Genomic DNA, 26,161 nt, shown 5'->3' on the forward strand with positions numbered 1-26,161 from the left:
AAGCTTCGTCTCAGAGGGGCATCTGGCTGTATGTATGAGGTGTCAGTTGGCCCCTACTGGGAGGTGTCTCCCAGTTAGGCTACTCGTGGGTAAGGGACCCACTTGAGGAGGCAGACTGTCTGTTCTCAGATCTCAAACTCCATACTGAGAGAACCACTACTCTCTTCAAAGCTGTCAGACAGGGACATTTAAGTCTGCAGAAGTTTCTGCTGCCTTTTGTTCAGCTACGCCCTGCCCCTAGAGGTGGAGTCTGCAGAGGCAGGCAGGCCTCCTTGGGCTGTGGTGGTCTCCATCCAGTTTGAGCTTCCTGGCTGCTTTGTTTACCTACTCAAACCTCAGCAATGGTGGACACTCCTCCCCCGACCTCACTGCCACCTTGCAGTTTGATCTCAGACTGCTGTGCTAGCAGTGAGCAAGGCTCCGTGGGTGTGAGACCCTCTGAGCCAGGTGCAGGACATAATCTCCTGGTGCGTCGTTTGCTAAGACCATTGGAAAAGCACAGTATTAGGGTGGGAGTGTTCCAATTTTCCAGGTACCATCTGTCATAGCTTCTCTTGGCTAGAAAAGGGAATTCCCTGACCCCTTGTGCTTCCCGGGTGAGGCGATGCCCCACACTCCTTCGGCTCACACTCTGTGGGCTGCACCCACTGTCCAACAAGCCCCAGTGAGATGAACCCGGTACCTCAGTTGGAAATGCAGAAATCATCCATCTTCTGCATTGCTCATGCTGGGAGCTGTAGACTGGAGCTGTTCCTATTCGGCCATCTTGAAACCCAAAAATCTCTTAGTTAGAATTTTAAATGAACTTTTGCTTTTCACACTTTGCTTCTTTTATGTGGTAGAGCTAGGATGTACTTTTTGACTGCTTATTTGTAGTTAGTTTACAGAAAATTCTTCTGGTTTTAGTGTGCTGCCAATCTCTTGTTTGAAAAATAAAGAGATTTATATATACATATATATTTTTTAAAAGACCAAACAGCCTGGGTGTGGTGGCTCATGCCTATAATCCCAGCACTTTGGGAGGTTGAGGTGGGCGGATCACCTGAGGTCAGGAGTTCAAGACCAGCCTGGCCAACATGGTGAAAACCCATCTCTACTAAAAATTCAAAAAATTAGCCAGGCATGGTGGCGCATGCCTGTAGCCCCAGCTACTCAGGGGGCTGAGGCACGAGAATTGCTTGAACCTGGGAGGCGGAGGTTGAAGTGAGCCAAGATCGTGCCGCTGTACTCCAGCCTGGGTGACGGAGTGAAACTCTGTCTGAAAAAAAAAAAATACAGAAAACATTCATCTTAGCACCTTCTGGTAAAAATTAAAAAAAGAAAAGATGCTGATTTTACCTTACCACTGATTTTTACTAAACTTACAAGCTTTAGTTTAAGCAACAGGATCACAATTTCTTTTTCCTGTCACTAACACCCAGATTGTTGCAAATACTCAAAAGGGAAGTGCAAAGCATCATGCTGGAGGATTTCTATGCCTTAGCTTCTGCAGTATTTCTCTACAAAGGGGCCAGGATGACCATAGCATTCCTGTCTTCACTCTCAGAGCTGTACAAATTATGCTTTTCAATGCATTCTTGAACAAGATCTGGTAGCAAGAAGCGAACCCTCTGCCCCTTCTAAAGGCTCTCCGGATTTTTGTGGATGAGCTATCATTAGTGATCCATTCATTCACCACATTAATGTTGCTCTGGTATTTCCATAGCACATTAGAGTCATGGATGAATTTCTGAGCATCATTTCCAGCCCGAGTAATACATATGAGCCCATAGTCAACCACAATTTGGGTGATGTCTTCACTTTTCCACAAATTAGGAACACCAAAGCACTCCAGTAAATCTGCCTCACACAGCAACTTGACCTTTGGTGCACCTTTTGATTTTGGCTCTAGGTATTTTTTTTTTTTTTTTTGACTAGAACCTTGTCTTTGTTCAGTTCATCTCGTCTTCCATCCAGCCTTTCTGGCGTAGGTGAGTTCTGCTGGTGATCACAGTTACTAGCCTCCAGTTTCTCCTAATGGTGTTTTAGCACCATAACAGTCTCTTTTCACTTTTTCTGAAGACTTTCCCATGTATCAACTTCCACTCATTTGGAATTCTTGGTGGCAAGTTCGGCTATGATGACCCAGTGATGGGCAGGAATGAGTCCCTTCTTCTTATAAGCATCACCAACAGGAAAGATCATGCCTTTATCTTCGTGTTCCATTCATATAGTCCTTGGCCAGCTCAAACAACCTGAGGTGCCTGTTGGTGATAGGACTGATGGAGCTACAGCTAGGAGAACCACTTCAGTCTTCTCTGAATTTTCCATGGTTAGAACTTGAAGTTGTTGATGTAAATGGAAAACTGTGATGCCTCCCTTGCTTTTACAAAGGAAATTCTTTGAATCTGAAGTGTCTTGCTAGGTAGACTATTGGAACCATTCCAATTAGTGTGTCAACAGTCTTCTCTAAGGTGAGCTAGAAAAATGGTTTTGTATCCAAATTGTAACTTGCACCCTCACTGTCCACTGGCCTGAGTGCTCCTGGAGACAACCCATGTCCAGGATGCCAGTGAGGGAAATATTTTTCCTATTGTATTTTTACTGGACCTTTTCCAGTATTCAGTACAGTAACATGCTGTATAGATTTATAGCCTAGGAACAATAGGCTACAGCATATAGCCTAAGTGTGTAGTAGGCTATACCATCTGGGTTTGTGTAAGTACAGTCTATGATGTTCACACAACAATGAAATCACCTAACAATGCATTTCTCAGAATGTATCCATATCATTAGCAACATATGACGGGGTAATAAAAAGTAATTACTTTAACATTGTCATCAACCAAGCTTTTCCACATAAAAGAAAAGCAATAGAAATATAAATTTAAACAGTTTAATTAAAACTACTTTAACCTTAATTTTGAACTGAGAATATCAGTATGAACTCATGATGTGCTTTGTCTAAAAATACATATTCCCTGGCTCTTTTGAAGAAAAAGTTTTACAAACAATTACCAATGCAATAGCAGTGAACGTCTTTCACACCCAGATTGTGACCTCTAAATAACATTCCCCATTTAAAGAAACTAAAACATTTTGGAGAAATGACTGATTCTACATCTGGAGAAAGACATGCATAAGATAACTATGGGTCATTCTTCCTTCCCCTCCCTCCCTCCCTCCCTCCCTCCCTCCCCTCCTCCACCCTCCCTCCCTCCTTCCCTTTTTTCTTCCTCCCTTCCTCCCTCCTTTCCTCCCTCCCTCCTTCCTCCCTTCCTCCCTTCCCTTCCCTTCCCTTCCCTTCCCTCCCCTCCCCTTCCCTTCCCTTCCCCCTTCCCCCTTCCCCCTTCCCCCTTCCCCTTTCCCCCTTCCCCCTTCCCCCTTCCCTTCCCTTCCCTTCCCTTCCCTTCCCTTCCCTTCCCTTCCCTTCCCTTCCCTTCCCTTCCCTTCCCTTCCCTCTTTCCTTCTGTCTTTCTCTCTGTCTTTCTCTGTGTTCCTTTCTTTAAGATCTCACTCTGTCGCCCAGGCTAGAGTGCATTGGCATGATCATAGCTCACTGTAACCTTCAACTCCTGGGCTTAAGTGATCCTCCTGCCTCAGCCTCCTGAATAGCTAGGGCTACAGGTGTGTGCCACCATGCCCAGCTAATTTTTTACTTTATTTTTACGGAGTCTCACTGTGTTGAACTCCTGGCCTCAGACAATCTTGAAGTGCTAGGATAACAGGTGTGAGCCCCTGCACTTGGTGCCATCTACATTTCCTTAATGTCAGTTATGCTAATTGTATAAAATGATCTCACTACCTGTTATTCTATTATCAAAATTGCTTTGCAGACACCTCAATAGTATTTTCATTAAAAAGGAAATGCACAGAAACTGTAGAACATTATTATCTGTTAAATTTTACCTCTACTTTTTTACAGTAGTGAGAACCCAGCCCTGCATAAGTAAATTTTCTAACTGTGTTTGTTTTCCCACACATGATTTTTGAAGCCCATAGCTATTTCAGTCTTTCAAACTCCTATGCTTTGAAATTCCTATAGTTAACCAGGAGTGGTGGCTGACACTTATAATCCCAACCACTTTGGGAAGCTGAGGCAAGAAGATTACTTGAGTCCAGGAGTTTGAGACTATAGTGAGCTATAATCATGTCACTGTACTCTAGCTTGGGTGACAGGGCAAGACCATGTCTCAAAAATAAATAAATAAATAAAAAATAAAGAGAGAGAAAAGAAATGCCTGCTGTTGCAGAAAAGCCTCAAATTTTTTCTTTTTCTTTTCCTTTTTTTGAGATGGAGTCTTGCTGTGTTGCCCAGGCTGGAGTACAGGGGTGCAATCTCGGCTCACTGTAACCTCTTGAACCTGGGTTCAAGGAATTCTCCTGCCTCAGCCTCCCAAGTAGCTGGGATTACACACCTGGCTAATTTTTTGTATTTTTAGTAGAGACGAGGTTTCACCATGTTGGCCAGGCTGGGCTCAAACTCCTCACCTCAGGTGATCCACCCTCCTTGACCTCCCAAAGTGCTGGGATTACAGGTGTGAGTCACTGCACCTGGGTGCCTCCAATTTTTTTCTGAATGAGGTATAACCTTTGTAGACCAGAGCTACCCTGTGCCTTTTCAAAACTCTTCCCAAATTATAAATGGCAAGATACAGTTGACTTACTAGGTCATTCTCACCATTAGAATGGGGAAAATGTAGTATAGAGTCCCAGAAAATCTGTAACAATAGCATTTTCTGACAGTATAACAAACATTTCAAATCAAATATAAAATGTCCCTCTTTCCCAGTAAGTAGAGCTACCCTGGCCCTTTCAGTTACTCTTTGAGGTAATCAACTATTAGTGTATACTCAGCTACAAGAACCCTTGGACAAGATACATCTTACCATCTTCCTTTACCTGGAGATCCACCCATTTCTTCTTACTTAGTCTAGATATCACAGGATTAGTTAGACCCCAAGCTTCCCAGATAGTGTAGCTCCTAAAATTATAGAGAGAACAGCAGAAACTTTCTTTCCCCACATTTTCTATTACTTTCTCGACCCACAAAAGGAGAAAAATATACAATCTAACCCACAAATGGAGGAAAATATACAATCTGGAATAAATCTTAAGGTGTCATCTCCTTTGTCTGTCATCTTTAATGTGCTAGAATATCTGGCATCAGGCCCAGAAAATTGAGGTTTACTTCCACTTCTCAAAGATCTCTATTTCCTCTACAAAGGAATATTCATCAGTAAGACAATGCTCTTGGCTCAATTTAGCTTAAAGGGACTTAGACTGGAGCCCTCCATTACATAAGCTTTCTCCCCTGTGTATTTGTATTAATGTATTCTTTCCTCCTGACAATCTTCTCCCAGAAAATTTCTCCCTCCCGAATAGTGTTTTCAGTGGACAGACATTAACTATCAACAGTCTTCAATCCTACTTTGTAGTATTTAGATACTCTGATGTCCCTTAGTTCACTAGATTCATTGGTTTATTCAGTAAATATTTACTGAGCATCTACCAGGCCCTGGTATAGGTCAATAAGCAACACAGAACTCTTCCTTTCATGGGACCAATGTCCCAGTGGCTCTTGCAATTATACTGTGAGGTGGCTTCAAACAGGCAGCACGGTAGTGTGTCCTACACAAGCAGAAAAAAGAATCAGACTAGTACATGCAGGTTTCCTCTTCGTGAAGCTCTCTCATTCCTATCCTCTGAGTCCATTTTTCTCATAGGTAGGTTGTGCACTCTGCTTCTTACATTCTCAAAAACAGTGCACTGAACTGCAGGTGTTGTGGGAATACCTTTAAGAAATGTTAAAAAAGACCATAGGGGAAATGACTCACTTTGTAGAAATTCACATCAATAGTGTATCTGGAATGATCCACTTCGCTAGCTTGGAATACACACACAATTGCCTCACATTTATTCAATTTCTTGCTTGATCACCACCTGCCCTTAGTGACAGGAAGTCCACTTATTTCCTAAGGCCTCCTGCAGCCAGCCTGCTTGGGTAAGAACACTAGGAACTTACTCGGTTCAAAGGAGATCAGTCCTACAAAAAGCCAGGAAGAAAGAGAAATCTGGGAAGTATGAACAATCCACTAACGCCTTGGCTTGGTCTCTGCTACATGAGGTTAAAGATGGGTCCCACACATTCTGATATCAGGACATTTGTTTGTGGCTGCTGTGATGCTCCTACTGATTCAGCTCTCTTCTTCCCATCACCCCGGCAGTGTCCCTCTGGAGCTCTGAGATCACATCTATTTTAGATCACATTCACACACTCATCTATTTTTCCCTTCAATGCTTAGCACCAAGCCAGGTGGGCCAAGGCTAGAAAAGAACCCAATCCCAGCCTCTTGTCATGCTGGACACATAAGTCTTCTCCATAAATCCTTGTTTGGTCTGTCTTAGCATCTCTTCCTGCCACTGGACTACGTTGGCACACCCAACAATGAATCTCCCTGTTTCATGCAAAGGAGAAAGGCAGATGTTGTTAAGCAACAAACACATGCTCATTTTGGACACCTACACCTACACACAAACCCTCACAGGCAAAGATTGTCTGTTTGCCTTACATCTGCACAACTTGGAGGGTCTTTTAAATGATTTGTCCTACAGTGAAGCAATATCCTTCAAGGAACTGTTTTTGGCTGACAGTAAAAGAAGTGGAAGCTCATCACAACACTAACTTTTCATAGAGAAAGGTCTGCTTCTAGCACTATGGATATTGAGTGAGACCAAATCATCCATTACTTAGGGCTTCATTATTCATGAGGGGAGGGCTACATTGTTTGCTTCTCTCCCATCACCTGGTAGTTTTACTGAACATTAGCATTTAATAACTGAGGAAAATATGAATGAGAATATGTTAGTGTGCCATTTGTGGTGGTTTTTAGAAAGCATGATGTTGCACAAATGGAAGTCAATGATGCTTGTGACATAAGACTTTCTGGGCCACCTATTCCAAGGCTCCTTTATCCTTCAAACACCTCATTGCTCTGCTACTTTCAATGACACTGCATGAACTGCAGAATTAAATCAGAAATCTTTAGCCAGGCATTCAAAGTCTTCTGCAATCTAGGACTTACCCACCTGTTCGTCTTAATTTATCATTATCTTTCTAACTAAATTCTGAGCTTTGGCTGTATTCATTTACTCACTAGTTCATGAACTTACCATGCACAGTTTTAAAGATAAATTTTAATTTGGAATAATTTTTAGATGTACAGAAAAAAATATAAAGTTGGTATGGAGAGTTCCTATATGTGTACTCTTTATCCAGTTTCCCCTAATGTTAACATCTTACATTATCATGATACATTTGTGAAAGTTAAGAAAACAATATCAGTATATTACTTTTGACTAAACATCAGTTTTCATACAACAGTCCTTTTGCTGTTTCAGAATCCCATCCAGGATAACAAATTATATTTAGACCACACATCTTTTTTGTTTCTAGTCTCTGTTCATCACATTTCCCCCCCTAGGATGCCCTTTTCTCTCCTTTAATATTCTCCAAGGTCCATTCATGTCTTATCTCTGCAGTGCTTTTCCTAATTGCTCCTGTCCTCTGTGATTTTTCTAATCTTCAAATTGCAGAACCACTTTTGTCTGGATCACATATTTGGAACACAGCATACCCTGACCTGCATTATTATATATCTTTTTATATTTTGTTTGCCAATTAGCTTCTAAGGAAAGGATAATATCTCATTCATTTTCTCATCTCTGGCACATGTGCAGGCATTGGGTTCTGTAAATATTAATGGAATTATTAGAGGCCTAAGGCTACTACATTTACATTTTATAATATACTAAATATAAATATAACTTGACAAGTCATAATAACTAGTATTTATTGAGTGGCTACCATATGACAGGCACCTTAAAGGCTTTAGATGTAGCTTTAGAGTTAATTCTTTTAATTTGTCCCACGATATTTCTACTCTGTACACTGGGCTGGGATTTAGAAGCTATTTTGCATCATGTCCTGTCTCTTTATTCTCTGAGGGTAGGGACATTATATCCTCCTGCCCAGAACTAAAAGGTGAATGTTATAGAACACAATACCAACTATTTATTTTTCTTCCTTATGACAATATTTTCTCTTACAATTTTTTAAATTATAAAAGAAGTTTATGCACATGAAGAAATTCTATACATATATAGTAAGAGATACCTTCTTCAATTTTTCCTTCTCATTCAAGGTCAAATTATTTAAATTTTTGAACTTGACACAGATTGCTAAAAATTTGAATATTTTAAATTGTAAATAAATATGGATTCGTGATCTTAAAAATTCCAAACTCCAATTATACAGAAGAATAGACACAAAAAGGAAATCTCCATGAGTCCTACTTTTCAGAGGAAACTACTTGTGAAAGTTGACTATTATAAAACCTGCAGGAGTTTTCTATGCATATAAGCTTTTCATGTTTTGTTTTTGTCAGGAATGGAGTCCGGGCATATCTGATCCTGATATTCCCCAGGTGTTCCTAGACTTCTGCTGCCTTGGACATTGTTACCTGTTCGCACCACCCCCCGCCCCCCAATTCTAGCCCATCTCGTTTTCCTGGGCACTAACCAATCCTTCCTCCTTTTCAGGCTTCCTCTTTCTGACTCCAAACAGTAAGTTTTTGTAGGATTTTTTTTTTCTTTCCCTGCATGTTTTCATCCTCAGAGTTTATCCATTCTCTGGGTTGGTTACAATTTTCTCTCACTCTATTTTCTTATGGTCAAACTTCTTTTTGGAGTTTCCCAACCCACACTCATTCCTTCGCCCTCTGAAATTTGACTCACATCCCCACTCCAATAAAATTATATTTGAAGATTCCTGAGACATCACAGAAATTATTTTAGTTCCTACCCCTATGGGCTTCTGGATACCATTAACTCGTCTTTCTCCTTCTAGAAGCACTCCTCCTGGTTTCAGAGGCATTGCAAAATCACAGTGCTAATTCTACCTTTAGGATTGGCACCTCCCCTATTGACCCTATGGGGTCTCTTGTTCCCTCTCTCTTTCTCCAGCCCACACCCCCTCATCTCCCTGGGGAATTTTTCAGCTTCCCAAACCTCAAACACCATCTAACTCCATCTGTCCAACATGAACTAACCTTTCTTAAATTCTAGTCCCACACTTCCAACTCTCTGCAGGTGATAGTCACAATTTTACTTCAACATTAGCAGCTCAAAACTTAAAACTCATCCTCTTGATTTTTTATTTTTGTTAATGGCACTGCCACTCTTTTGGTCATCTAGGTAACATATTGGTCATTTTTCTCTCCAGTGACCCTTGAATCTCATCACTCATTCTCACATAAGTTCCACTGCTACATCGTTTTGCCTCCTTCTCATATCTAGTCCATTATCTCCCCAATTCTCAACTGCACTTTTATAGCCTTCTGATTGTTTTTTCATTCCCTTCTTCATTATCTATCCATCCATAAATTGCCAGGCAAGTCTTCACTAAAGCCTGACTCTGATTATGACACTTCCCTGCTCAAAACTCTTCAGTAACGAGCCTGATAGTGAAAGATAAATTCTTCGGCATGATTTTGGAAACCTGGTATAATAGCCATTCTCAAACTTCTTTGTTTTAGGACTTTTTTTGAGATGGAATCTTGCTCTGTTGCCCAGGCTGGAGTGCAATGGCATGATCTCAGCTCACTGGAACCTCCATTTCCCGGGTTCAAGTGATTCTCCTGCCTCAGCCTCCCAAGTAGCTGAGACTACAGGTACGCACCACCACGCCCAACTAGTTTTTTGTATTTTTAGTAGGGACGGGGTTTCACCATATTGGTCAGGCTGGTCTTGAACTCCTGACCTCGTGATCTGCCAGCTCCGGCCTCCCGAAGAGCTGAGATTACAAGCGTGAGCCATGCGACTGGCCAGGATCCCTTTTCACTCTTAAAAATTATCAAGGACTCCAAGAAACACTTATTTATATGGGCTATACTTATCAGTATTTATTAAATTAGAAGACTGAGGGAACTTTTAAAATATTTATTTCTTATATATTTTAAAATAGCAATAACAAACCGATTACATGTTAACATATTTTATGAAAAAATTATTTTTCCAAAAAAAATAGTGAGAAGAATGGCATTTTCATTTTTGCAAATTTTCTAATGCCTAACAATAGAAGATGGTTATAGTGTCATAGCTGCTTGTACATTCAATCTGCTATGATATCACATGTCATGTAGACTCTGGAACATTCCATTGTGTATTTACAAAAGAGGGAGTATGAAAAGGCAAATAGCGTCTTAGCATTATTGAGAAAATAGTTTTGCCCTCAGTCCTGTGATAGTGTCCCAGGTCCCCAGAGCCACTGCTAGGTACTTTTCTCTCATTGATGCTCAACCAAACCTCACAGCCAGTTAAAACCAGACTATCCATCCTCTAAGCAAATTCACATTTTTATAGCTATTCTCTGAAATGAGTAATGTGATCAGAGAATTTTACTTGTACATTGGGGGTACCCTATGGTTGGCCCAGGGTTAAAAAAAACAAAAACAAAAGAGAGAGAGAGAGGGATTTTTGTTGTTGTTGTTGTTCTCTGATTGACTGGAAAGCCTAGAGTGCTTCTAGAGTACTGGAGTCTAGCGTACTAGAAATCAAGGAACTTAAGTGCTAGTGACAATTCTGTAACTAACATTTTATGTGACCTTGGACAAGTCATTTAATATCTTGATTCTCAGTTCTTGAATGTATAAGCCAAGGAAATTAAATGAGATGATCTCTCAGAGATGTTCCAGATCTAAAATCATCAGTGAGTTGGAATTAAATCACCTGAAGTCTGTTCTGAAGAAATAGGAGATACCTGCCACTTCCCATCTTTTGTATACTTCTCTCTCTCTCGTTCTCTTTTTCTGAGTTAATCACAAACTACTGTCTTTCGTGGGTACATAAAAAAATCAGATTCCTTGTTTCTGTAGTTTCTAATGACTGTCTTGAATGGCTTCAGGAAATAATCTGGCTGGGTGCCGGTGGCTCATGCCTATAATCCCAGCACTTTTGGAGGCTGAAGTGGGAGGATCACTTGAAGTCAGGAGTTCAAGACCAGATTGGCCAGCATGGTGAAACCCCATCTCTACTAAAAAATAAAAAAAATTAGCTGGGCGTGGTGACACATGCCTATAATCCCTGCTACTTGGTAGACTGAGGCATGAGAATCTTTTGAACCCAGGAGGCAGAGGATGCAGTAAGCTGAGATCGTGCCACTGCACTCCAGCCTGGATGACAGAACGAGACTGTCTCAAAAAAAGAAAAAGAAAGAAAGAATCCACTAGACCTTTGTTAATTAAATTTGGAATAAAATTTCAATAAATTTTATGAAATTTAGAGTATTTTCAGCCATTATTTCTTCAATTCTTTTTATGCCCCTCCTTCCTTCTTCTTTTCTCTTTCAGAAACTCCAATTACACATTGTCACATATTCAGTGATGCACTGTGCTTTTTGGTTTGTTTTGTCTTTTTTCCTCTCTGTGTTTCATTTTGAATAGTTTCCACTGCTATGTCTTCAAATTTACTAACCTTTTCTTCTACAGCATCACTCTTGTTAATGACTGTATTTTTCATCTCTAGTAATTTTATTTGGGTCTAAAAAGACCCACATTTTTAAAATTTAAAAATATTTTTAAAAAATCTCTTTCATATCTCTTCTTTTTTATTTTTATTTTTTAAAACGCTCATGTTGCCCTCTATCTTCCAGACCATATGAGGTATACTTTTTGTAGCTGCCTTAACATCCTTGTCCACTAATGCTGTAGTCCATTTAATTAGGTCTGTTTTTATTGACTGATTTTTCTCCTCATTATAGATCATATTCTTCTTCTTTGCATGCCTGGCAATTTTGATTGGATGTCAGACATTGTGAATTTCATATTGTTCCTTGCAGGACATTTCTTCATTCCTTTACATATTCTTGAACTTTGTTCTGAGAAGCAGTTAAGCTACTTAAAAACAAATTGATATTTTCAGTGCTTGCTTTTAAGGTCATTCAGGTGGGAACAGAGAAGCATTTAGTCTAGAGCCAGTTTGGCCCCATTAGTGAAGCAATGCCTTTCTGAGTACTCTATGGCCCTGTCTAATACAGTTTTTTCCATTCTGACTTCAATAGCCCTTTGTGTGATCTCTGGGGATTATCACACCTGTTCCTTTCTGGTGATTCTTTCTCTGGTTCTCAGCATATACATTCACTGATCAATAGTTAACTGAAGATTCAAGGGGAACCCTCTGCAGATATCTGGAGCTCTGTCTGTGCAGATCTCTTCTCTGTGCAACAATTTTTCTGCTACTCAGTCCTACAAATTCTAGCTGCCTTGGCTACTCCGAATCCTTAGCTCTGTCCCCTTAACACTGGGAGCCTGCAGGCTGTTTGAGATCCTCATTCCTGCACTGCAGCCTGGAAGCTGCCTTTAAGCATTAATTTGGGAGCAATTCTGGGGCTTACTTTGTAAATTTCTATTTTCTCAGGAATTGCTGTCTTGAGCTGCCTGATGTCCAATGTACAAAAACTGTTGTTTCATGTCTTACATCCACTTGCAGTAAGTTTTACAGTTTTGTCTTTCATATGTAATCTTTGATCAATCTAGAATAAATTTCTATTTCTACTAGTATATTGTAGATTTATAGACAGAATCATGTCCCCCCAAAATTTATATATTGAAGCTTTAACCCTCAATGTGATTATATTTGGAGATCGGGCTTTTAAGGAGGTAATTAATGTTAAAGGTTATTAGGGTGGGGCCCTGATCCAATAGGACTTTGGCCTTTTAAGAAGAGAGATGCACACATACCAGGGATGCGTGAGTATAGAGGAAAGGCCAGGTGAAAACACAGGAAAAAAGCAGCCATCCGTGAGTCAAGGAGGAAGGTTTTACGAGAACCCCACCCTGCCAGCACCTTGATATTGGACTTCCAGCCTCCAGAACTGTGAGAAAATAAACATCTGTTGTTTAAGCTGCTCCGTCTATGGTATTTTGTTATGACAGCCCTAGAGGACTAATGATGTGGGAATCCAACTTCTTTTAGAGATAACCAGTTATCTTCACATGTTTATTGACCATCTCATCTTTTCTTTTCCCCACAGAACTACAATACAATCTCTATCATACATCAGATGTCTGATTCCTGAGCTCTGTTCTGTTCCACTTGTCAATTTGTCTTCCTGCACCAAGAAAATACCACCTTAATTATTAGAGTTTTAAAAATTTTAATATTTAGTAGGCAAGTACATCTACCTTATTCCTCTTCATCAGAAGTGTTATAATTCTTGGCACATTGCTATTCTGTACACCTTTTAAAATTTGTTTGTCAATTTCCACTAAAAACACGGTTGGGATTTGAATTGTGCTGTATTAACACTGTGGATCAATTTGGGGAGTACTGACATATTTAGAGCATTGAGTCTTCCTTTTCATGAACATGGAATCTTTCTGTATCAAGTTCTTCTTTTACATCTTTCAGTAATGTTTTATAGTTTTTCCATAAAGGTCTTGCGTATTTTTGTGAGATTGCTTTGAAGCACATTTTTTTGTTGTTGCAATTGTAAATGGATATTTAGAGGCCGTTTGCTCTTTGTGGCTGGTGTATATAAATGAATTGATTTTTATGCATTTATCTTTTGCTCAACCACTTTGCCAAACTCATAATTCCAATATTTTTCTACAGATTCTTTTGGATTTTCTGTGTATACATATCATCTATGAAAAATGATAGTTTTTGTTCCTTGCTTTCCAATCTTTGTATCTATTAGCTTTTCTCTTGACTTTTTGTACTGGCTTATGATGTTTAATACAATGTTAAGTAAAAGTGAATGTTTTCCTGCTTTTCCTGATTATATAATTTCATTTTATATTTTAGAGATGGGGATCTTGCTATGTTGCACAAGCTGGACTCGCACTACCAGGCTCAAGCCTGGGAGGAAGATTCCCTTGCCTCAGCCTTCTTAGTAGATGGGACAACAGCACATGTGACAGTGCCTGGCTAATATGGTATATTAAACAAACTTTTGGTATTCTGTATCGGGGTAAAAAAATATCTTCTGCTTCTAATTTGATGGGTTTTAAAAATAAAAAATGAATTATACATTCATAAAATTTTTATTCTATATCTGTTAAAATTACCACGTTTCTCTCCCTTAATATATTTATATGATAACTGATATTCATGAGTTTGCTAATATTAAAATGCTCTTGCATTTTTGAAATAAATGCCCAACTTAGTCCTGATGTAGTTCATTTTTCTGTATATGCTAGATTCAGTTTGCTAATATTTTGTTTAGAATTTTTCATCATGTTCCTAAATTAGATTGCCCTATAATTTTCTTTTCTTATACAATTTTTTAGTTTTAAGATCAAAGTTAAACTGCCTCATAAAATGCATTTCCAGATTTTTCCTTTCCAAGTTTTTCCTTTTGACAGTTCTGTATAAGCTTGTATAAGATAATAAGTTCTGTAAGATAATAATTCTAATTGGAATTATTCATTTCATGAAGTTTGATAAAATTCACACATATGTAATAGGCATGCATTTCTTTTTGTGTTGGTTTTGGGATATATTTTTCTAAGATTTTGTGTATTTTGTCTTTATTTTCAAATTTAAATTGGCATAAGCTTGGTTATAACACTCTTTAGTATTACAACCATGGATACAACAGAAGTTATATACCTTTTCAATCCTAGTATTGTTCATTTGGGCATGTTCTCTCTCTGTCTGTCTCTCTCTCCTCCTTAATCAATCTTAGCAGAGACTGATTTTTTAAATAAATGTTTTTGAAGAGCCAACTTTGGTTTCATTGCTGTTCTATTTGTAATTGTTGTCCAATTTGTTGATTTCTGCTCTCATCTTTATTCTCTTCTTCTTGCAGGCTTATATTGTTCTGTTTTTAAGCTATTAGTTGGACACTTATCCCATTACCTTTCAATCGATCATTATTTTCTACAATAGCCTCTGAAAGTGCATTTTCACTTCATTCCACAAGTTTTTGTATGTCCCAGTTTTGATATTCAATTTAGTTAATTTCTAAATGTTTTTAAATTTAATTTGTATTTTTCTTTGAACCATTATTTAGTAGCCTATTTTTAATTTCTAAGCATATGCAGGTTTTATTCATCTTTTTGTTATTGATGCTATCTCATAAATTTTTAGAATTGTCATTCAATTTAGGAAAACCTCAATCCAGATTCTTTTATGCATATGCTATAAAATTTCAAAGTATTTCAAGATTTCTAATGAATGACTAATTTCAAATACTCGTTGAATTGACAACACTCAGTAACTAGCTTGCCATAGCAGACTGATATACTTGTTTAGAAGAATATTATGAATTGTATGTTATCTTGAGTGATATTAGAAGAATATTGTGAAATCTGGAGTTTATTGTTTTCTTAATGTACCTTTATGCATCATTCTTTTCATTAATTGTGTTTCCAAACAGTCCAAGAACCTATTCATTATTTCAGTTTGAAAAGATTGATCTATTTTTCTTAATGAATTATGGCTTCTGGTATGATTTGAAACTTTTGTTGTAATTTGCTTTATGTCAAAACAATTTCTATTGATTTTATAATTCATCTTTATCATTTTCACATTTTAGTAACTTAACAGATTTCTTCTGTTGTTGAACATATAAATTTATTTTTAATGTATTTTTTAACTTTTAAGTTTAAGGGTACATGTGCAGGTTTGCTACATAGATAAACATGTGTCATGCGGATTTGTTGTATAGACTATTCCATCACCCAGGTATTAAGCCAAGTATCCATTAATTATTTTTCCTAATCCTTTTCCTCCACCCACTCCCCACCCTCTGGTAGGTCCCAGTGTGTGTTATTCTCCTCTATGTGTCCATGAGTTCTCATCATTTAGCTCCCACTTATAAGTGAGAACATGAAGTTTTTGGTTTTCTATTCCTGCATTAGTTTGCTAAGGATAATGGCCTCCAGCTCCATCCATGTCCCTGCAAAGGACATGATCTTGTTCCTTTTTATGGCTGCATAGTATTCCCTGATGTGTATATATCACATTTTCTTTATCCAGTCTATAATTGGTGGGCATTTAGGTTGGTTCCATGTTTTTGCTATTGTGAAGAGTGTTGCAATGAACATACGCATGCATGTCTTTACTGTGTTTTTGGTTTGCTTGTTTGAGATAGAGTTTCGCTCTTGTTGCCCAGGCTGGAGTGCAATGGCGTGATCCTGGCTCACTGCAACCTCCGCCTCCTGGGTTCAAGTGATTCTCCTGACTCAGCCCCCTGAGTAGCTGGTATTACAGGCACCCATAACCACGCCAGACTAATTTTTCTATTTTTAGTAGAGACAGGGCTTCACCATGTTGGCCAGGCTGGTCTCGAACTCCTGACCTCCAGTGATCTGCCCGCCTTGGCCTCCCAAAGTGCTGGGATTACAGGCATGGGCCACCACGACCAGCCCATATGTCTTTATAATAGAATGATTTGTATTTCTTTAGGTATATACCCAGTAATAGGATTGCTGGGTTGAATGGAATTTTTGTCTTCAGGTCTTTGAGGAATTGCCACACTGTCATACACAATTGTTGAACTAATTTACACTCCCACCAACAGTGTAAAAGCGTTCTTTTTCTCCACAACCTCGCCAGCATCTGTTATTATTTATTTATTTAAGATGAAGTCTTGCTCTGTTGCCCAGGCTGGAGTGCAGTGGTGTGATCGCAGTTCACTGCAAACTCTGCCTCCCAGGTTCGAGTGATTCTCCTGCTTCAGCCTCCTGAATAGCTGGGACTACAAGTGCATGCCACCATGCCCGACTAATTATTTTATTTATTTATTTATTTATTCATTTATTTTGTATTTTTAGTAGAGACGGGGTTTCATTATGTTGGCCAGGCTTGTCTCGAACTCCTGACCTCAGGTGATCTGCCTGTCTCGGCCTCCTAAAGTGCTGAGATTACAGGCATCAGTCACCGCACCCAGCCAAGCATCTGTTATTTTTTTACTTTTTATGATTGCCATTCTGACTGGTGTGAGATGGTATCTCATTGTGGTTTTGATGTGCATTTCTCTAATAATCAGTGGTACTGAGCTTTTTTTCATATGATTGTTTGCTGCATTGTATGTCTTCTTTGGAGAAGTGTCTGTTCATGTCCTTTACCTACTTTTTAATGGGGCTATTTGTTTTTTTCTTGTAAATTTTGAATATATAAATTTAAAGATGACAAAATACCCTTCATAGATGTTCAAATCAGGTATTTTTAATGTTCTAAAACATCTGTACAGATTATAGTTAAAATGGGATAATTGGCTGTATCAATTTTTTTAAATAAACATTTTACTTCTCATTTGAGTTTGGTTTTATCTTCCAAATCTTTAAAAATATAGGCTAGAATCCTTAAAATGCAAGGCTTAAATAGTCTTACAGGGGACAGGCTATCTGGATACATTGAGTTTCTTTAAAGAAAAATCCAAGTTGCTTATGTATTAGTTTGCTAGGACTGCCATAATAAACTATCATACCTGGTGGCTTAAACAATAGAAATTGATTTTCTCATAGGTTTGTAAGTCCTAGACTAAGATGTCAGCAATTTGGTTTCTTCTGAGGCCTCTCTCCGTGAGCTTGCAGATGGTCACCTTCTGCATGGACACCTTTCTGTGTCCTCACTTGGTCTTTCCTCTGGAATGGCCCTCCCTCAGGATGCCTGTACATGCCTGGTGTCTCTTTTTATGACCCTCTTTTTATAAGAACACGAGTCAGATCAGTTTAGGGCCCATGCTAACAGCCTCATTTTAACTTGGTCACCTCTATAAAGACCTTATCTCCAAATACAACCACATTCTGAGATACTGGGATTAGGGCTTCAACATATTAAAATGTGTGTAGGGGGACACAATTCAGTCCCAAACAGCGTGCATATTTAAAACAGTTCATTGATGGGATAAACTGGAAAGACAGAAAACTTTTACTCAACACTAATGAGATTAAAGGAATGAGCCTTACGTGGCACATACACAAATTTGTTAATGTTTAAAAGTCATGTTTGCACCCCTGTGTTTCACTTTCACCACGTGCTGTCCTAAGACTGACAATGACAGTTGTCCAACAGCAGGTTAGGATTGTCCAGACCTTCACTTTGTTGAATGAAGTCATTGGAAGATGATTTTCAGTTGGCAAAAAAGCTAAAAATAGCTCCTAGGAATTTTCATCATAACTGTGTCATACAATTGCCATCTGATTAGTATTTATCACATCTGGTGTGGAGAATCTGTAGGAAGGGAACAGTATTTGTTTTCTGGATTAATTTAATTTGCTGTTTCATTTTGTGCAAGTTTCACACTGTTTTTATTAATTCTTTATAAGCTGTTTTGGATAAACAAGTCACATTTAGTGTTTTACTTTGAAATGTTTCCATGTGCCCATGAAAAAATAAAAGATCCAGTTCAGTGATTGGTTTGAAGAAGTCCATGAAATTTCCATTATTTAAAGTATATCACATTTTATTATGACCTCTTAAAGGCAAACTTCTTTCACTTAAAATTTAATAACCACTCTGACTCTTGTTACTTTAAAACAAAACTGGATGTTCTTCGCTGTCTGCTCATCTGTCCAGTGCTTTTTTGTTGTTGTTGTTTTTGTTTTTGTTTTTGAGACAGAGTCTCACTCTGTCACCCAGGCTGGAGTGCAGTGGCAAGATCTTGACTCACTGAAACCTCCTCCTCCCGGTTCAAGTGATTCTCGTGCCTCAGCCTCCTGAGAACTGGGATTGCAGGCGCCCACCACCACTCCCGGCTAATTTGTGTGTGTTTGTGTGTGTGTGTGTGTGTGTGTGTTTTGTAGAGACGGGGTTTTGGCATGTCCAGAGCATTTTTATTTGATTTATGTGTAATCTAGGTGAACTTGCTTTCTTTTGCTCTGTGGAACCCAAAGGACTTTTGAGCAGCAATGTCAATATAATGTTCAGTCAGAAAATCTAAGTACTGTCCACTTTTTGGGAAACAGTTTATAAGCAAAACAAAATATGGGACTTTTAGTCTTGGAGCAAGCTGGCCAGGATCTCATAACAGTTCTTCCTGCTAATCAGGGTCAATTACCCCGTCATTCTATTGACTGATCATTTGCCAATCCCTAGTCACAACGAGTCTTAGGGAGTGTGCTGAGGGCAGCCAAAGCTTGTAGTTCAATAGTACCCTTGCTGTGTCCCTTGGAAAGAATGGGGCCTCTCTTTGGGACCTCTAACCTTGCAGAGACCAGAGCTATGGGGATGAGAAAGATAAAACCCAAGTGAGTGATGGGAATAAGTCGCTATGTTTCCATCCCTTGGTTTCTACGCCCACGTATTTCTCCTATTTGGGACATAGTATGGTTCTCTGATTAAATGCATATGCTATTCTGGAAAATGGTATCGAATCCTTCCAAAGTACTGTTTCAGAACTGACAGTGAAGCTATACCTTTAAAGGTTATTCCAGTGTCCCATGAAGCTGGTTGCTTCTAGACCACAGTATGCAAAGACTAGTGGATCCTATGGCCCTGGGCCCACTCTCACACCCCCTTCACTGTGAAGAGGTCTCGTGGCTGCATGCTATGTTCTATGAGATTCCATGCCTGTCTGAATCATTGCCTAGCAAGTTTGCTTCCCTCTACTGGGGACATTTTCTCAGGTCATCACCACTAAAATCTTTAGCAATTGAATTGTCACCTTGTATCAGGGTGTCCCACTTTTTATTCAGGGTGATGTCTTCTTTGCCTGCAGGGCGGGGTGAGCCAGTCCCAAATTGCTGTCTCAACTTTTTTTGGATCATTGTCAGTACCACTTGCATTAGTTCAGGTCCAATGGGAAGCAGATGTCAAGATGGGACTAGATGTACACGAGATTCATTGGGGGAGTAGTGTTGTTCTTCGGGATCAATCTAAAACTTCCCCATGTTTAAAAATCTTTCCTACTCTTTTCTCAGCCTGTTTGTTCAACTGCATTCCTCATGACAGTCCAAAATGTGCCCTTCATGTTGAATATCTGCCACACTGATATTGTGCACACTGCCAATTCCCAATTCTGAAACTTGGCTCAACATTCTCTTTCCTAGAATGCCAACACCATTTTCCCTTTCTAACTCTTCATACTACCTGCCTACAAAGAACAGTTAGACATTCCAGCACCTGATGAGGTTTTCCCTAAATGTTCTAGTGCACTCAATATCTCTTCTCCAAATTGCCCTGACAGTTGGTGTAAACAAGGATATTCACGTGATTGCAGTAGTCTGGAACTGAACATACAATATCTCCAAGGTATGCCTGTACTCTTTCTATTTTATTTTTCCAGGTGTGTTGGTGTTAGCTTATTAAAGGCAGGGAACAGATGTCACTTCTTTGGTGTCTCCCAGTTTGCACCTCTCATCAGAGGCTCTCATCAAGTTCTCCAGCGATTGCTTTGAAGTGAATTTAATGAAAGTGGATGTGTAAGCTGTTTTTATCTAGACTTAAGAACAATGTTTCTCCAGCTTTTCTGCTGGGAAGACTTAAAAAGAATGCTTGTTAAATACAGATTCCTGGGACCCCAACAGACCTTCTGAAGCTCTCCGGGGAGGAAAGTAGAAATCTCTAGCTGTTGTTGTTGATCCTGAGGAACAGAGGGTAGAGCTAACCATTGCTCTGTGTAAGTCTCACTTTTATGCCATTTGCTCTTCCATTCTCAATACCCCATTCCCTTTCTTCTCCTGCCCTCACAAGCATCCATTTTAACATTTGTGATGTGTTATCTTTTTGTTTGTATGCATTTTTGCAATATGGGTAGTGTTGTCTTGTATGCACGTGTTTTTTTAACTTGTGGGAATGTTAATGTGCTATATTTACCTCTGTTTCTTACTTCTTCCACTAGGTACGATGAGTTTTAGATCCATGCATGTTGCTACATGTACATTTAAGTCATTGTTTCTAACCACTGCATAATACTCCTTGGGTGCATTTAATACCCAGTAAATCCTGAGGTTACCTTCAACTCCCCAGTGCTACAAATACTACACAACAAACAACTTAATTCTTTTTCTGGGAGCCTAGATTATCCTTCTTATTTGATGAGATTATTATTTATTTAGTGAAGATTGAGTGGAGTAAACAAGTAGAGATGAAAGAGAGGCAAATCTCATGCTTTCCAAACAGCTGTTGGCTACCAACCCTGAAGTATGGCTAGAAATCAAATTATTTTCTAACCAAGGATGATAACCATCCAAAACAATATTTATTTTCATGATACTAACTTTAGTATACATGGTAGTCCCAACAAATACCAGGCAATTTATAGCAAGGCTTGTGAAAAGGCTGAAAGTTCTTAGCTTTAGGCTTCCATTTATTTGGAACCACTTATAGGAACACCCTAGCTACACCCTTGAGACAACCCTGACTGAAAAGAAAGTTTTGCAATTGAGAGCCATCTCCCAAAAGCACTCCCAAGGACAGTGCGGCCTGAATATCAATCAGGCTCAGTTTGGAGTCATCAGATGCACTTAAGTAGAAGCCAGTTGTCATGCACTGTAGTGCAGGTATTTTTAAAAGCTGAGCACAGCAGAGGCTCCCCCATAAATTCTGGCTGGCTTTAAGTTGTTGCCTGGAGCTATATTGCAGAACCTCTGATGTAGTGCCAGAGGGGTCACTGGAGGATTGTGTATTTGCTCGAAGGTACTCTAACCCTCTTGTCTCTGCCCATAAGTCATAGCACTGAAATGCACGTATTGGCAAAAACTACCCCAGCTGCCCAGGGCTTCTTATGACAAGCCCTTCAGATCTTCTGCCATCTATCTAACAATGTGGTGTAAAAACATATATATCTCTTGAAATAATAAGCACAGCACCAAGACTGTGGAATCTGTAGGTAAGCCAAGAGGTTAAAAAAAGTCTCAACTTGAAAAAAGTAACAACTTGAGGCAGCAGAGTTCCATATCTATAAGAACATCCCTTATTTACCTGGCTCAAAGAATTAGGATTGGTTATTATTAGAAAATGTGAGAACAGAAGAATGAGAATAAACTGCAGATTCCTCATGTAGATTGTGCTATTAGGGTACAAATGTTATCTCTGCTCAGCCCAGGTCTGTGGAAGGGGTACATTTTTTTAATTAGCCTGCCGAGGGGGGTCACTTTTTTCTAATGGGTCAGTCAAAAGAGTACACATTTTTGCAAAGCCCAATCCAGAGGGATATGAATGAGATTTCTGTTTCCCTTTAAAAGGAACTTCATGTTCTATCAGCGGCCCTGCAGGGAGGAACATTGTGCCATTCATATTTTAAGCCTCGGTGACACAGTGAATTGTGGGGATGGGCAATAAAATCCAAATTTGTTCAACTGAATGTTTGTCAAACTGGGATTTGTGGCTTTAAAATCCTGTCCTCTCCCTCACACTAAAGCTGATAAATTCATTTTACCTGCCTCCCTACTTAGATGATTAGTTTGCTCTTTAAGATGGGAGTCATGCATCCATTATCTTTATGATCCCCAACATAGCATGTATAATGTTATGCCCAAAGTAGGCATTTAATAAACATTTTTAATGGCTCATCTGAATAAAATAGGAGGTTTGTTTAAAAAATCTATGTAATAAGACCTGTGCGATATGAGAACTATTGGAGCTGCTTTGCTGAGACTCCTCTTGCATGTAATTTTTCACACAGAACTTTGGAATCCCTAAAGGCAAATTTTAATTTATACAAGTGTTCAAAAGAGACTGCCCTGAAGGCACACAGGTGTTTCTTAACACAGGTGAGTCAAGACTGGCAATGAGAAAAAAAAGTTTCTGGGTCTCTTAAAGAGACAGAATTTCTCAATACAATCAAAGAGGTAGAATCATTCTTTTCCCTCCTTATTTCCTGAAACATATAGACTTGTTGTGTTTACAGGCAAATCACAGGATCTAGTTGGTTTCCATCTTCGTCTAACTTTCCTCAGAAATAATTAATTCAAGTGTTTACAAATAGGAACTGAAATAACATGCAAAACATGCAGACCCTGTGGACCCTCCCCCATTTTCCATGACAATGTTCCATAAAGAGGAAAGATAGGTCTCAAAAGGTTAACACTGGATTTCTATAGATGGTGTAATACTTATATTTTCTTTTTTATACTTGTCTAAATTTTCCACAATTTTTATAAATGACATATACTTTAATGGGAAAAACACTTTCTTAAAAAATAACAGTATTGTGTTCTCTCTCACCATATGGGTGGGCATATGACCTAATCTGGGCTGATTAGAGTCCTTCCCTAGGACTTTTTCATTTGCAGCTGGAAAAGGGAGGAGAAAGGAGTCTGTGAAGTCACATAGCTAGAAGGATGTAAAAAATGAAGTTGCTTAGAAATGTTATCCCTGATATATTTTTCCCTGGAGAAAGCCTGACTGTGTAAGGAAAAATAAAAATAAAACATACACAGAAAGAGAGAGAGAATCCAGAAGTCAAACAGGCAACATCTGAATGTAATGTCCTTGCAATACTTTTTTACTTTACTTCACTCATGATTAATTTTTAAAATATTTATTAAGCACCCAGTATGTGCTAGAGGCCAGGGACTGTGATAGATGTTAAGAATGCAAGGGTGAATAAGACATAATTGCTGGGGTTTGCATATACATCCAATGTGCCTCTTTGTTACTTTGGAATAATAAAGTAAATTTGCACACTTTGGTGAAATATCCTGAAGTCTTGCTATAACACTGTACCTTTAAAACACAATGAAACTGGATTTCTACTGTTGGTCAAAATAGAGAAACAGGATCAAAAGTTACTCTCGTACATGAAACAACCAAAAAACTAGACAAAATACATGAGACACTGATATTTCAAGAGAGTGGAGTGGGTCTTACAATTGCCTCAGTTTACTGACTTGAGAGAAATTCCAGGCTGCAGTGCAGAAAGGGCAAATCCAAGAGGATCCCCGCAGATTCCCTGAGTTGAGGGGATGGGGTTGAGAATCCAAGTAGATTGACATGGCTAGAGTTCATAGGACAGAGAACTGGAGAAGAGAGAAGAGCATAGAGTGAAGACTTCAGAGACCTGCACGAATGCATGAGAGAAAATCAGGAAAGGAATCCCCTGAAAAGATTAGAAGGACACTGCCTAGTGTTCACAGAGGGATAGGAAAGTGCCTTTTCCCACCAACCAGACTGGAAAAACTCATAATTCATAGTGCAGAACGGTCTTACCTGAGTAGTGAGAAAAAATTATCCCTGAACTAAACACTGCTCTGGACCAGCCTGATAAATCTTAAAAGGAAGACAAAACCCAAACTATTCCCAAGTAATAGAACTGCATTCCAGAAAAAGATTATGTATACTTATAGAAAATGTAAAAAGTATCCATATCCCAACACTCAACAAAGTAAAATTAACACTGTCTGACATCCAACCAAAAATTACCAAGCATATAAACAGGCTGGAAAATATGAAACACAATAAAAAGAAAAATTAACCAGTCAAAACCAACGCAGAATTGACACAGATGTTAGGATTAATAGACAAAGACATTAAAACAACAATTACAACCATATTCTGTAGTTTTAAAAGTGAACTAGAGACAAGGAAGATATTTAAAAACAAAATTAAACTGCTAGAGATGGAAACTACAATGTCTGAAATGAAAATGCACTGAATAGGATTAATGGTAGACTGAACACTGAAGAAGGAAAGATTAGTATACTTGAGGATATAGTCATAGAAACTACCCAAAATGAAACAGAGAAAAAGAACAAAAAGAAAACAAATAGCACCAGTGCCTGTGGAACAACTTCAAATGGCCTAATATAGTCATACTAAGAGCTCCTAAAAAGGAAGGAGGCAGAAAAAATATTTGAAAAAATAATATAGTAAACTTCTCAAGCTTGTTGAAAACTATAAACTCGCAGATGGAATAAATTAAACAAACCCTAAGCACAAGGAAAATGAAGAAAACTATACCAGCACATCCAACAAAGAGAAGGCATAAATTATCAATATCAGGAATAAGAGTGGCATCACATGAGATTCTACAGATATTCAAAAGATAATAGGAGATGAACATGAACAATTTTATGCCAATAAATTTGCCAACTTAGAGGAAATGGAAAAATTTCTTAAAAGACAAGAGCTCTCATCCTCATTCAAAAAGACATAGATAACTCAAATATTGTATATCTAATAAAGAAATAAATAGAATTTGCATTTAACTCTCTCCTATTCTAAAGAAAACAGGTGATCAGTATGAAATCAACACAAACTCTTCCAGGAAAGTAAAGGGGAAGGAACACTTCCAACTAGTCCTATGAGGCCAGTTTTACCCTAATACTAAAACCAGTGAAAAACTTTAAAACTACATACCAACATAACTCATTAACTTAATGCAAAAATTCTAAACAAAATGTTAGCAAATGGAATACTACAATATGTAAAAAGAATAATACATCATGGCAAAATAAGGTTTGTCCCAGTAATGCAAGTTGGTTTAATACTAGAAAGTTAATTAAGGTAATTCACCACATTAACAACAACAAAAAATGATCATCTCAATAAACATAGAAAAGCATTTGACAAAGTCCAACTTCCGCGTCTGTTAAAAACTCTTGGCAAACTAGAAATGGAAGTGAACTCTCTCAGTCTGATAAAGACCATGTATAAAAAAAAAACTATGGATAGTATTATTCAAAATGGTAAGACTAAATGCTTTCTTCTTAGGATTACAAACAATTCAAAGATACTTGCTTTCACCATCTCTATTCAACATTACATTGGAAGTTCTAGCCAATGCAATAATGGCCATAAAAAGGGATAAATGACATTTAAATTGTAAAGGAAGAAGTCAACCTATCCCTATTTGGAGAAGCCACCATTGTTTCTGTGGAACTAATAAGTGATTAAGCAAAGTTGCAAGATAGAAGATCAGTATACATAAATTAATTTTATTTCTATGTACTAGCAATAAACAATCAGGTATTAAAATTTTTTAAAATACTAGTTACAAGTATTAAGAAATACAAGTATTTAAGAAATACTAGTTACAAGCATCAAGAAATACAAAATTCTTAGGGTTAAATTTGACAAAATATATGCAAGTCCTATACAATGAAAACTACGAAAGATTGCTGAAAAAAGTAAAGAAGACCTAAACAAATGGGAAGACATATCATGTTCAGGGATCAAACGACTCAATATTGTTAAGATATCAATTATACAGAAATGTATCTGTAGATTTAAT

The 26,161-nt window shown here is 38.4% G+C and overlaps 1 pseudogene; it reads right to left on the minus strand.

The window, feature by feature from the left end:
• Nucleotides 1–1,472: 1,472 nt before the first annotated feature.
• LOC105463623 (nicotinamide/nicotinic acid mononucleotide adenylyltransferase 1 pseudogene) lies at nucleotides 1,473–2,310 on the minus strand (annotated as a pseudogene).
• Between the last annotated feature and the right edge of the window lie 23,851 nt (nucleotides 2,311–26,161).

Source organism: Macaca nemestrina, chromosome 3 (genome assembly GCF_043159975.1).
Source record: "Macaca nemestrina isolate mMacNem1 chromosome 3, mMacNem.hap1, whole genome shotgun sequence".
Lineage (NCBI taxonomy): Eukaryota > Metazoa > Chordata > Mammalia > Primates > Cercopithecidae > Macaca > Macaca nemestrina.